Here is a 13,257-nt window from a genome sequence, read left to right as displayed (position 1 = left end):
TTCCAGACTTTTAATTGAAGTTAGAGATTGGGATCTTTCAAAAATCGTGAGTTGAGAAGGTAGCAAAGACGAGGTTGGTAGTGAGAGCTCGTTATCAGGTTGATTAGTTTGTGATTCTGCTAATATGATTCATATAGTTGGTGAATGGCAGTGGTCCCTAGTACTCTACTATAGGTTTGAATGTATGATTTGTATACGATTTTTATCTATGTACCTACTACTTGGCTACTTGTTTTTTTAATTAGAAGCAGCTAAACTAAACTCATGAGGATGACACAATTCCTGCAACTAATGCTACTGTTACTGCTACTGCCATTTATATTTTTAAGTGGTACAGTTATATCTACTGCTGTTGTCGAGTATATGCCTGGTTATCAAGGCCATCTTCCCTTCACTCTTGAAACTGAGTACTTTTCATATTTTCCTTTTTTTTTTAAATTAATCATATACAGTTTATATTTTTGAAGTATATATATGTAGGAGAATACATTATACATGCAGGTATGTAGGAGTAGGAGAATCAGAAGAGGTGCAGTTATTCTATTATTTTGTCGAATCCGAAAGAGTTGTTGTAATTGACCCACTTATGCTTTGGCTCACTAGTGTTCCTGGTTGCTCTGCTTTCAGTGGCCTCGTCTTCCAAATTGCCCGTGATCAAGTTCGATGACTAATGGATTCCTGATTCTGATGTCATTGTTCGCCTTCTTGAGGAGAAATACCCCGACCCTTCTCTTTCGCCTAACCCCGACTTCGCCTCTGTAAGATTTCCCATTTCCATTCATTTTCTTTTTCATGAAGTGAACTTGCATCCAAGTCAGATTATACGGTCTTTTGTTGTGTGAAAGCTTTTAGACTGAATTAGTATATTGCTCGTGTTTAAAATAATTAGGTGATCCGGTGTTTGTAAAACATAGACATGAAGTTCTTAAGCTATCAATTTTTAAGATGTACGAGTATATGTATAGACATGAAGTTCTTGGATTTTTCTGCACTGGGCTTAAACCATTAAATACTTGGGTTATAATGGAATTTAGGCTTATACCGCCTCAGTTGTACAGTTGTACTGTAGTAACTGTACATATTTCCTGTTGTAAGCTGATACAATGTCTTTCATTTAAAGATTATAGGAACAACTAATGAATTAGAAAGGTAAAAAGTTTTGAAAATTTACATTGTTGCATGCCGTTTTTTTCTTTGTAATAGATCCTGCTCTTAAGCATTAGATTGTTACCTAGCTCGGCTTGCCATGGAAGATATGTAACTTGAACTGCATTAATTTGGTGGTCAAGACTTACAAGCCTTTTTTTTTATTACACTTATTGTTTCTCTCCCGGCAAATTGTTTGTGGATCAAGTTGGTTGTCGATTTGTTTATTTGTTTCCATGGGCTGTATGCTCGTGATAAAATATACACGACTATGACTATTCTTCCCATTGACGCCTTTTGTTTTACCTAGCCTCTGTTAACGATGTATGTAACTGATGCAAAACAGCCGTACTCGCATGTTTTAATGATTAAATAATTTAAATAAAGCTTATGTGCATTTGTTTTCGTGACCTGAATATGGCGTGTGTTTTCTAATTGCTTCAAACAGGGGATCTAAAATCTTTTCAGCTTTTGTCAATTTCCTGAAGAGCAAAGATGCCAATGATGGGACTGAGCAAACTCTACTTGATGAGTTGAGGGCACTCAATGAGCATCTCAAATCACATGTATGTACTTTGGCATTTCCATTTTATTTATCTATATTTCTCGTCTTGATGATGGTTTGTCCTTTTTCTTTTACCTTCAGAATCTGAGGTGCCCTCGTTTTATATTCACATCGTGTAATTTTATAGGGGCCGTATGTTTGTGGAGAAAAGATTAATGCGGTTGACTTGAGTTTAGCACCGAAGCTGTACCATCTCCAAGTAGCTCTTGACCATTTTAAGAGTTAGTCTGCTCCAGAGAATTTGACCCATCTGCATAACTATATGAAGGTGGGATCATGATGTTCTTTATATGAGCAAATCTGAGGCTGCCAAGTAGTCTTGTCTCATCGGTCTTTTTTTTTTAAAACAATTAGTCAGTTTACATATCGGTTTATATTTTTGTATAGGTTAGTCGTCTAAGTAAATTTGACACATTATGTAGATGAAATTTTTTTGTAATTGGCTTTGGATAACCGATTGATTGTATACAGATATTTTTTGTTGATTATGGAATTATTTTGCATTGTCATCATGTGTACGACTAATATGGGTAACAGCGTAATATTTTTTTTTTATAAAAAATAATAATTATAGACATCGGATTTTTGCAAAAAACCGATGTCCATTGATCAAATAGACATCGGTTTTCCTAAAAATCCGATGTCCATTGATCAAATAGACATCGGTTTTCCTAAAAATCCGATGTGCAAATTTTAATGGACATCGGTTTAAAATCCGATGTCCATTAATCCACAATGGACATGACCAAACTCTACATCGGTTGTGTATCCGATGTCCATATAGCGAAAAGTCCGATGTCCATCACAAGTTTTGTAGTAGTGACAGTTATATTGCTATGGTGACAGATTCTCACAAATAAATCGTCTAGTCTATCTGTAACATCGTTATTCTGCTACCATGGCTCCCCTAATCCTAACATAAGAGAATTTAGCTAAGTATAATAGTTGTTAAAACAATAGAGAAAGATAGAGGGATAGTAAACATAGTATAAAGATCAAAGGAAGAGAAATAATGCTTAGAATAAAGGGAAAGAGAAATTACAAAGGTTCAAATCCGAAAGGAAGAGCAAAGTAACGTTTGACAGTCAGGAAGGAAAAGTAATGTATGAAGTCCTCCCTTATTCTAACCTAATTATCTCTTATATAGTAGAAGAGATATTTATTATAAGATAAAACTAAATATAAGATAGTCTCGACATAAAATAAGCTGCGTCCGACTCGATTAGCTCGATCGAACAACATAAAGTTGTTCGATAGAGAGGTTGCCTCAGCGAAAGTTCTCAATGGAATGATAAGGACCTCGATCGAACACATTAAGGGCTCAAGGTGGTCGATCCAAAATAGTAGCTTGTCATTCGAAATGTAAAGAGGTCGTTCAAAATGTATATATTACAGAGCTCTCGATCGAGAGCTTCAGCGCGTAATTTCCTGCTTTGCGCACTGAACTTCAAACGGCCGCCATTTCTTCGTTACTTGTCCGAATCAAGGGATTTTTATGGCGTTGGAAAGATAAGAGGATATGATTTCACCTCCAATTGGAATCTCCTGTTTATCATTTGTAGAACTTGAGATATGGCTCTTCAAAGGAGACACTAGTAGTTTGAAGCTATTCCTTTGCTCGCCTAGCTTCTTTACTTAAATGCGCACCTCAAATTCGTAGTTTCAAAGCTCCAACTCAACTCATCTCCTAAATGCATGCATAGGGACATGTTTTATGCTTGATTATGCTCTTCTCCGGTTCATACCTACAAATAATATAAGGCAAACCAAAGTAGACTATTCGGGGTACATTTGTAGCTAAATACTACTAAATATGCATAGAAATGCGTGCAAATGCCTATACAAAATGCACACATCAAACTTCCCCAAACCAAACCTTTGCTTGTCCCCAACCAAGCTAAATACAACTAACTAATGGAATAGAGTTAAGCTTAAAGCTAGCTACAAATCATCCACCTAAACCAATTTAGTGCAATAAATTAACAAAACAGCATTGTTGTCAATGCAAACGAGTTATAGAGATGTTTATAAAAGTAGTTGAACCTTCGACCTTGCAATACCTTCAAAATTGGATTCTCGCGGGTCACTCTCTCTCAACAAAGCAAGGGTAAGCATATATTTATGTGTAAGAGGAGAAAAATAGTAGTCGCTTACCTAAACTACGACCTACATAAACATGCATGCAATTTAGTATGATAAGAAATTATAGCTACCGTACACATACATTTCATCCAATCAAGGTCCTATCACATGCCGAATACTTGAAATAATTTGGATAAGTGAGGCTATGGGTAAGAAGAGGCAAAACATTTTGAGAATGAGAGGTTAAGAGCTAAGCTAGTATCTTATCAAAACCAATTGAAACATATCCAATTCCAATCCACTTCTATAATTAAGCACGAATGCCATTAATTCAACTAGACATAGAACTTCACTAACCCAAATACAAAACTCCTCATAAGATATATAAAAATAGATAGGAGTAAATTACCAATTCAACTTTCATTTTTTTTCTTTCTTTTCTTTTGTTTTCTTTTTTCGGCATTCTTCTTTTCTGATTTTTTTCTTTTTTTTTCGAACTCTTTTATTTCCTCCTTTCATTCATTCTACCAACCTCATTCAATAAGATAGACCAAAATTGACGCAATAATAATATACCACAAAACCTACTAAACTAGCTTGACAAGGTAGGCTAAGTTTTAGATTGTAGTTAAAGGGTCAAAAAGGCAATTTTTGGCTAATGTGAAGCTAATGGGTAAAATGAAATAGAAAGGGAGTTGCAAGTATTCTCCTACATGTGATAACCGGCCACCAACCCGAATGTATGCAGGCAATAAGCAATTAAATGTCATACTTGTGCAAATTAATGTTACATGATATGCAAGGAGTAACTACTCACAATCCTACATGAAACTGGTCATAAATGACACCAGTTTATAAAGCTCTAATTCTTAGAATTTTTAAGTAGTTTGCCAAAATTTTAGGTCAAGTCTATTCGTTCAGCTAAATTAAAACAAAAAAACTCGTAGATTATACAAAAGACTATGCTAAAAGATGCTAAAATTGCAAGGCTTAGGTAAAAAGACTAAATGTAGTGCAATTTCATCATAGAAAACTACCATTCTGACTCAACCTAAATGCAGAATTAAACGTGAAATTTTTTTTGTATTTTCTCGATTTTTTGTATTTTTATTTTTATGGGATTTTTGAATTATTTTTTTTTGAAATAAATAACAATGCAGACGGAAATGCAATAAACGTGAAACAGAAATGCAATGAAAATAATATGCAGACACGGATATGGATGCATATACCCTCCCCAAACCGAACTGTACAATGCTCTCATTGTACACAACAGCTAACAGCAGCAGCACAAATAGGGGAAAGGGAAAAATGCAAATTAAGAAAATGAGAGAAGAGCTAGAAACTTACAAAATAGCGCGATATAGACGGACCTCCCCAAACCAGCAAGCAACAAGGGAAGTCGTAGTTATCCGGTCAGCTTAATTTGCGAATAGAATGCAGGAATATTTGATCGACAATAAGCAGCTCTCGATCGAATAAACAGAGCTTTCGATCGAAGAAGTAACAGCTCGATCGAATCGCCCTGAAGTGCACAATGGTCGATCGATCGAATAAATACCCTGGAAAGTGATTAGATCGAACAACAGGGATGATTCAATCGAATTTTTTCTCCTGCACGCGGCCCAAGGCATCTCTCCTCTACCTGCAATTACGCAAATAGCGACCAAAAATACTACCAAAACCAAGTCTAAAATGTTTCGCGGTCTATAGTCGAGAAATCTAATTACTAAAAGCTAGAGCACACAATACTAATTAAAATGTCTTAAAATCTAAACACAAAGTATTAAAATCCGGGTTGCCTCCCGGTCAGCGCTGGTTTCAGATAGGTCTCGCACGACCTCTTTTTATCTTCATATATCAATTACTCCAATTGAGCACAATCAAAGCAGCTCAAAGCTCTTAGTAGTCGATCATACATCCTGCCATGAAACTCGGAAAAGTGACAATAGAAATTATTTATGGATAAAACAAGTTTATGTAACAAAAATAATAGAGACGTAGTCATGTAACAAATTTCTATTTTTGCCTCTATGCTTAGATTTAGCTTCTTTGTCATCTTTAAACCGATTATAAGGCAATACGGAAGAATCATTTATGGAAGATACAAGAGGTTTTTCTAAAACAAAAAGACCAATGTGCTCATAAATTTTCACCCTGGCAGATACTCCATCTTTTTTATCATCAAGTTCATGACTTGCAGTGTAATAGTACCCATTACCCAACAGAGCTGCTTCTACAGCATCCACTTGAGCTTCCCAAGAATCACCTGCAAAAACCTCTACACATGGATCATAATCCAAATGGCTCAAGGCAAGGAACTCGTGAGAAAATTCTTTCAAGAGATCATCCATGAGATCCCCTCCGGTAATGGTATATGGGTAACTAACACAGAGAATTATAAGAACGGTCACAAGAAACAGAAGTTCCCTGAGACAAAAGACAAACTAATTAAAAACAAACAGAAATTTGTTGCCTCCCCGCCAACGACGCCAAAATTTGATACCGTCGTTAGGTACCAAAAATAAATACCTATTACAACTAACAGAAGTCTGTGGTAAGTAGGGTCGATCTCCACAGGGAGGCGGTCACTATCTACTTGTTAATTCTAGTCTGTCTACGGTCACAATTGGGGGTTTTGAATTTGGTTTCTAAAATTACTAAAGATTATAGGGTAAGAGAAATAAAGCAAGAAAAGCTAAGATAAGATCAGATAAAGAGAGGTATATCAGGATTTCGATTCACCATGGCAGTTTACTAACCCAGTTATAAATAGCCTAGACAGTCCACTGTGAGAAGGGCAAGGGAAAGGTCCTTCCGGTCCGCTATCCACCCTAAACTAGTACTAACTTAACTTTAGCCCTCATTAGGTAGTCTCATTCACAAGCAGTCATTCATTCCAATCTTTCGATCCAGGAACAAAGTTAACCAAATTAAAATTATTTAGAAGCATGCATTCAACTAAACATATTACAGTTATATTGCTATGGTGACAGATTCTCACAAATAAATCGTCTAGTCTATCTGTAACATCGTTATTCTGCTACCATGGCTCCCCTAATCCTAACATAAGAGAATTTAGCTAAGCATAATAGTAGTTAAAACAATAGAGAAAGATAGAGGGATAGTAAACATAGTATAAAAATCAAAGGAAGAGAAATAATGCTTAGAATAAAGGGAAAGAGAAATTACAAAGGTTCGGATTCGAAAGGAAGAGCAAAGTAACGTTTGACAGTCAGGAAGGAAAAGTAATGTATGAAGTCCTCCCTTATTCTAACCTAATTATCTCTTATATATTATAAGAGATATTTATTATAAGATAAAACTAAATATAAGATAGTCTCGACATAAAATAAGCTGCGTCCGACTCGATTAGCTCGATCGAACAACATAAAGTTGTTCGATCGAGAGGTTGCCTCAGCGAAAGTTCTTAATAGAATGATAAGGACCTCGATCGAACACATTAAGGGCTCAAGGTGGTTGATCCAAAAGAGTAGCTTGTCATTCGAAATGTAAAGAGGTCGATCAAAATGTATATATTACAGAGCTCTCGATCGAGAGCTTCAGCGCGTAATTTCCTGCTTTGCGCACTGAACTTCAAACGGCCGCCATTTCTTCGTTACTTGTCCGAATCAAGGGATTTTTATGGCGTTTGAAAGATAAGAGGATATGAATTCACCTCCAATTAGAATCTCCTGATTATCATTTATAGAACTTGAGATATGGCTCTTGAAAGGAGACACTAGTAGTTTGAAGCTCTTCCTTTGCTCGCCTAGCTTCTTTACTTAAATGCGAACCTCAAATTAGTAGTTTCAAAGCTCCAACTCAACTCAACTCCTAAATTAATGCATTGGGACATGTTTTATGCTTGATTATGCTCTTCTCCGGTTCATACCTACAAATAATACAAGGCAAACCAAAGTAGACTATTCGGAGTACATTTGTAGCTAAATACTACTAAATATGCATAGAAATGCGTGCAAATGAAGTAAAAAATGCCTATACAAAATGCACACATCATTACTCCCCCTTGTTCATGGCCTAGCTAGGATTGACCTTACGAATACAGTAACCAGGAGGATGGGATATGGTAGTATGACGGGATACTTACCCAGGTAAGGAAAAGAGAAACAGTTGACATGACCTTAGGAGACCTTGAAAATTGAATTGAGCTTAGGTGATAACGATAGCAAGTCGTAGTTACGAGGACGTAACTCTTTCTTTTGGGGGCAGAGAATCGCGCTCTGTCAATGGTTAGTAGTTAGTTGTTGTTGATATAGCTAGTTAAACTTCAGGACGAAGTTTGTGTTAAGGGAGGTAGAATGTAATACCCGCTATCTTTTTGTTGCATTTTGTTAGGTAAGACCGTGTTATTTACTTTAGTGGGTTTCTATTTTGACATTAGTGTCGGGTATTGTGGTGAACTTCGCGGACGAAGTTCTTTTTAAGGAGGGAAGACTGTAATACCAGTTACTTTTGAAATAAATAAACTATAGAATATAAGAAACGTCTTAATAGAATTACTCAGTAGTCGTTATATATTAATCGGTTATTAATTATTATCCAGGTAATATAGCAGTCAGACGGAGTGATAACTATATTGACAAGGTAAAGTACAATAATACTGGTATATATTATTATATATTATTGTTATAATATTTTAGTAATACATAGCTAATATCTTCAATAGTAATAATAATACTAATTCTAATAATTAATATTGTACCCTATACCAAATATTTTAGTATTATTATTATTATTATTGTTATTATTATTGTTATTATTATTGTTATTATTATTGTTATTATTATTATTATTATTATTATTATTATTATTATTATAAGAAATCAACCCCATAAATACTACCTAAGTTGCCCTACCCTTCCCCTAATTACCTTTTCACGCAAAGACAAGAAAGAAAAAAAAGAGGCAGAGAGCAGCGGGAATAAGAACAACAACGAGAGCGAGATCGAGTTAGCACCGCGAGTCGGCTTTTATACACTCAAGCTTTTGTCCCTTCCTTAACCATGATAGCGGTAAGTGTTCTCTTAATCAAGCATTGGATATTGAGTTTGTTTAGAGTCGGATTAGATTTCGGGTTTGGCAAGTCGTATACTCTTGTTTCGGGCTCAATTTCCTGTTGTGTTAGAGGGATATTGTGATGCGAACTGGGTTGCAGGTAACGATGAGATCTGTTCTACTAGTGGTTATGTCTTTACCATGGGTGGAGGTGCTATATCGTGGAAGTCCTCTAAACAGACTTGTATCGCACGCTCTACCATGGAATCTGAGTTCATAGCTCTTGAGTTGGCAGGACAAGAGGCTGAATGGTTAAGAAATCTTTTAGCTGATATACCAGTATGGGGCGGACGGCTAACACCGGTCTCCCTACACTGTGACTCGTAGGCTGCTATTGGTGTTGCAAAGAATAGTGTCTACAATTCGAAAAAGAGACACATTCGAATAAGGCACGCTGCAGTTAGACAACTCCAAGATAATGGAGTGATTGCTTTGGACTATGTGAAGTCCGAAAACAATCTTGCTGATCCCTTTACTAAAGGGCTGGCTAGCAGACTAGTCGTTGATACGTCGAGGGGAATGGGGCTTAAGTGCTTAGGTCAAGAGGGAGACTTGACTAAGTCTAAAGCTTCTATTCCTATGGCGTTGTATGATTCATAGCCTTAATGGTGTTGCTTTTGAGACGCACTTGATGGATCATACACCAGGTTGGACTTAGGTCCTTAATGACTCATGTGAGAAGTGCTGTTGAGAAGAACTTGAGCCACCTATGCAGGTGTGATGATCACAAGACTATGAGAAGTCTTGTGAACATGTCTGCCAATACCAAGTTAAACGCATTGCTCCAAAAGAGCGCGTTGCACTTTCGCGGAACGATCTTAATCTGAAGGTATGATATGTGTTGTGGGGGGTATCGACCAAAGCTCAGCTAGGAATTCAAATCGCAAGATATTCTCTCGCTGTAAGTAAGTTGTTTCCTCATTTCACTAAAGTGTCAATTCAAATCGAAAGATATTGATACCTAAGTATCCAATCCTTCCTTTACCCAGGAATTTCTTTCTCTGTCTCTGGCGCCCCTAGTGGGGGATTGTTGGAAATATAGGGGCTTTTTTGCCTTTGAAGTGTTTCCAATTGTCCCACATTGGTGAGGAAAAGGAAGTTTTATGGGTTTATATATACCCACCCTCCTTACCATATCACTAGTGGGTCAAGGGAGGCTTTTGTGGAAGCCTTGCGAGGTGCTTAATTCAGCTCGCAAACGCGCGTGCGCCGTGCCCGTGCCCGAGCCCGGCCCGGCCCGGATCCGGATTCGGGATTCGGGATTTGGGATTTGGCAATCGCCTGTGGCGGGCTGTGCCTATCTTTTTGGGCCGGATCCGAGTTTTGTTTTGGATTGTGTTTTTTGTTTGCTGAGTTGAATAAGTCAGTCAAACTGTCTGTTAGTGGGGAGAGTATTACTCCCACTAACTCGGATTGTGGCTGGGTTTCAGGAGTCGGTTTTTGGCTCCTGTAACTGACCTATTTCGCCTATAAATTCGAACCTCTTCACAGCATTTTACACACAGAATATCAAATCATACTCTCTTCTCTTCGTCTTCTCTGCTCTCTCATTAATTTCTGGGTATTGCTGATTTCATCGTTCCAAGTCTCACAGTTCCGAGTGGACGGAACTGCGTGGGGACTGTAGTGTTAACCTTGGGGAACTACCGGCACTAGCTGATCGCCACCACGGTCGTACCGGAGAAATAGTTTTCAGGGCAGTGGTTTATACACGGCACTACATTCGGGTTTATTTCTCTTAGCTTATATTTTCGTCTTCGACTGGTATTTCTATTCTCCTTCTGTTTCTGCATCTTTCGAATAACAATTTGAAAACTATTTGTTGCTGCAACATGTCTGTTATTTCGAAAATTGTTCCTGAATTGGCGAATCTGGAATCGTTAGATGGTCATAATTATAAGCGTTGGTCCCAGAAATTATTGATGTATTTTGAGCAGTTAGAAATTGATTATGTTTTACTTAATGACCCGCCTAAACCTATCACCCCTACTGATGTTGAGACGACCCCTCCTGCTGCTAAAGATGTTAAGTCCAATGAAGAGGATATTGCAAAATTTGTCAAGGACAACAAAACTGCTAGGTGGCATATTCTGAATAATATGACCAACACACTGTTCGACTTATTTGCTGTGAATAAGTCCGCTAAGTTTATTTGGGAGTCTTTAGAAACTAAGTATGGGGCTGATGATGCGGGGGAAAAGAAGTATGTTGTGAGAAAATGGTTGGGATTTCAAATGGCTGACGGGAAACTTATCATGGATCAAGTCCATGTCTATGAAAACCTATGTGCTGATGTTGTGAATGAAGGCATGCAACTTGATGATATCTTTATAGCTAATGTTCTGCTAGAGAAATTCCCTCCCTCCTGGTCTCATTACAGAAACCAACTTAAGCACAAAAAGAAAGACCTGTCCCTTAAAGAACTTATAGGACATATGAGGACCGAGGAGGCTAATCGCCTTAAAGACCTTCCTGCTAGTCAATCGGACGTGATTCTGCTTTATTCTTCTTTGTTAAAGCTAATCTGGTTGAGTCTGGTGGTCCATCTAATCTTTGAGAAATATAAGGGTAAGGGTAAGGCCAAGGTTGGTCAGGGTAAGAACCAGGGTCTGGCTAAGAAGAATGGTCGGGGAAGCATACCAAACCGGTTCCTAAGATTCGAGAAATGCGCGCCAAGGGTCCTATAGTCTGCTATGTCTGTGGAAAACACAGGCACAAAGCCTACCAATGTTCTTAGAAGAAATCTCTGAGGCCAATGTTCTTTGAGGACCGATGATGTTATTGCATTTGTGGTTGTGGAAGCTAATCTGGTGGGTAATGTTGCTGAATGGGTCTTGGATACTGGAGCTTCGAGACACCTCTGTGCTGATAGGGGTTTATTTGCTGAGTTCGAGGAAGTTGATGATGGGTAATGCGTATACATGGGTAACTCTTCATCTGCAAAGATCACAGGCAAAGGCAAGATCTTTCTCAAACTCATCTCGGGGAAAACACTTGCTCTCAGTAATGTTTTATTTGTACCCTCATTGCGTCGAAACCTTGTGTCTGGTGCCTTATTAAACAAAGCTGGTTTGAAACTTGTTTTTGAGGCTGACAAGGTGGTAATGTCGCGTAATGGGGAATTTGTGGGCAAGGGTTATCTTTCTGGGGGTCTTTTTGTATTGAACTCTGATTCTGCTATTAATAAAATTGCATCTTCTTCTACTTATATTGCTGAGTTTATTGATGTTTGGCATGGTAGGTTAGGTCATGTGATTGTGGATTATATTAAAAAACTTAGAACTATGAGTTTAATTTCGAGTTTGACGAGTCAAGAATTCTCTAAATGTGCTAGCTGTGTTGAGGCTAAGTTTACAAAGAAACCTAGTAAACCTGTGACTACTAGGAACACGAGTCTTCTTGAGTTAATTCACACCGACCTAGCTGACTTCAAAAATGTTGCAAGTAGAGGTGGCAAGAATTATTATGTTACGTTTATAGATGACTGTTCTAGATACACCCGTGTCTATTTGCTTAAGACTAAAGATGAAGCTGAACACTCTTTTATAAACTTTAAGAATGAAGTTGAGAACCAACTTGTGAGAAAAATTAAAAGGGTAAGGTCCGATAGAGGTGGTGAGTATAAATCCAGTTATCTAAGCGACTTTTGTCTTAAACGGTTTAATACATGAGACTAGTCCACCTTATTTACCCCAATCCAATGGTGTAGCTGAACGTAAAAATAGAACATTAAAAGAAATGATGAATGCTATGCTTTTAAGTTCTGGCCTATCTGACGATATGTGGGGGGAAGCAATTCTTTCAGCTTGTCACATTCTTAACCGTGTACCTCATAAGAAAATTGAAAAGACACCCTACGAGATTTGGAAGGGCTATCCTCCTAACCTGAGCTTCCTTAGGGTATGGGGGTGTTTAGCTAAAGTGGGTTTACCTGATTTTAGGAGACCTATCGTTAGACCTAAGACCTATGATTGTGTGTTTATAGGTTATGCTCAAAATAGCTCTGCTTATTGATTTATGTCTTTGAGTGACCGTTCTATATCTGAGGCTAGAGATGCCGAATTTTTTGAGCATGTTTTTCCTTTTCAGAAAACTGTTGTACCATCTCCTAGTTTATCTGTTGCATCTCCTGATTTGTCTTCACATGCTAGTGCTAGCACTTCTATTGATGTTTCTGTTGAACCTAGAAGAAGTAAAAGACCTAGATGCCCAAAGAACTTCGGTGATGATTATGATACAACTATGTTGTCTGAACTAGGATACACTGTTTGTGCTAGTGATGAGTTTGTTTCGGCCTTTTTAATAGAAGATGACCCAAAAACCTATAGTGAGGCAATGAAATTCATTGATGCTAATTTTTGGAAAGATGATATTAAAAGTGAACT

General features: G+C 37.6%; 1 pseudogene; it reads left to right on the top strand.

Moving 5' to 3' along the window:
- Positions 1–270: 270 nt before the first annotated feature.
- LOC141631682 (glutathione S-transferase DHAR2-like) lies at positions 271–2,198 on the top strand (annotated as a pseudogene).
- Positions 2,199–13,257: the final 11,059 nt, after the last annotated feature.

Source organism: Silene latifolia, chromosome Y (assembly GCF_048544455.1).
Source record: "Silene latifolia isolate original U9 population chromosome Y, ASM4854445v1, whole genome shotgun sequence".
In the NCBI taxonomy this organism is placed as follows: domain Eukaryota; kingdom Viridiplantae; phylum Streptophyta; class Magnoliopsida; order Caryophyllales; family Caryophyllaceae; genus Silene; species Silene latifolia.
The sequence above is the reverse complement of the archived record's forward strand: the minus strand, read 5'-3'. Positions and strand labels throughout refer to the sequence as shown.